This window comes from Arachis duranensis, chromosome 4 (assembly GCF_000817695.3).
Source record: "Arachis duranensis cultivar V14167 chromosome 4, aradu.V14167.gnm2.J7QH, whole genome shotgun sequence".
Lineage (NCBI taxonomy): Eukaryota > Viridiplantae > Streptophyta > Magnoliopsida > Fabales > Fabaceae > Arachis > Arachis duranensis.
Genome location: NC_029775.3, coordinates 34115181 through 34115465, shown reverse-complemented (window position 1 = coordinate 34115465; position 285 = coordinate 34115181).

Genomic DNA, 285 nt, shown 5'->3' with positions numbered 1-285 from the left:
ATGCTGAATTATTGATAATTGTGATTTGCACTTCCACTATCTGAGATACGAGTTTCCCTGGGTAGTAGCAGTGGCTAGCCACCACGTGCTCCAGGTTGGGACTTGATACTCTGTTGACCCTATGTCGTAAGTGTGGCCGGGCACTGTGAAAGACCCGGATGAGCTCGCCCCGTATATATTCACCAGTGAGGGTGATGGATATAAATCATGATTATGATCAAGTTTATGACGAGTATAACTCGAGTTGGGGATGCATGACAGAGGGACAGTCCAATGGTTAGCGAC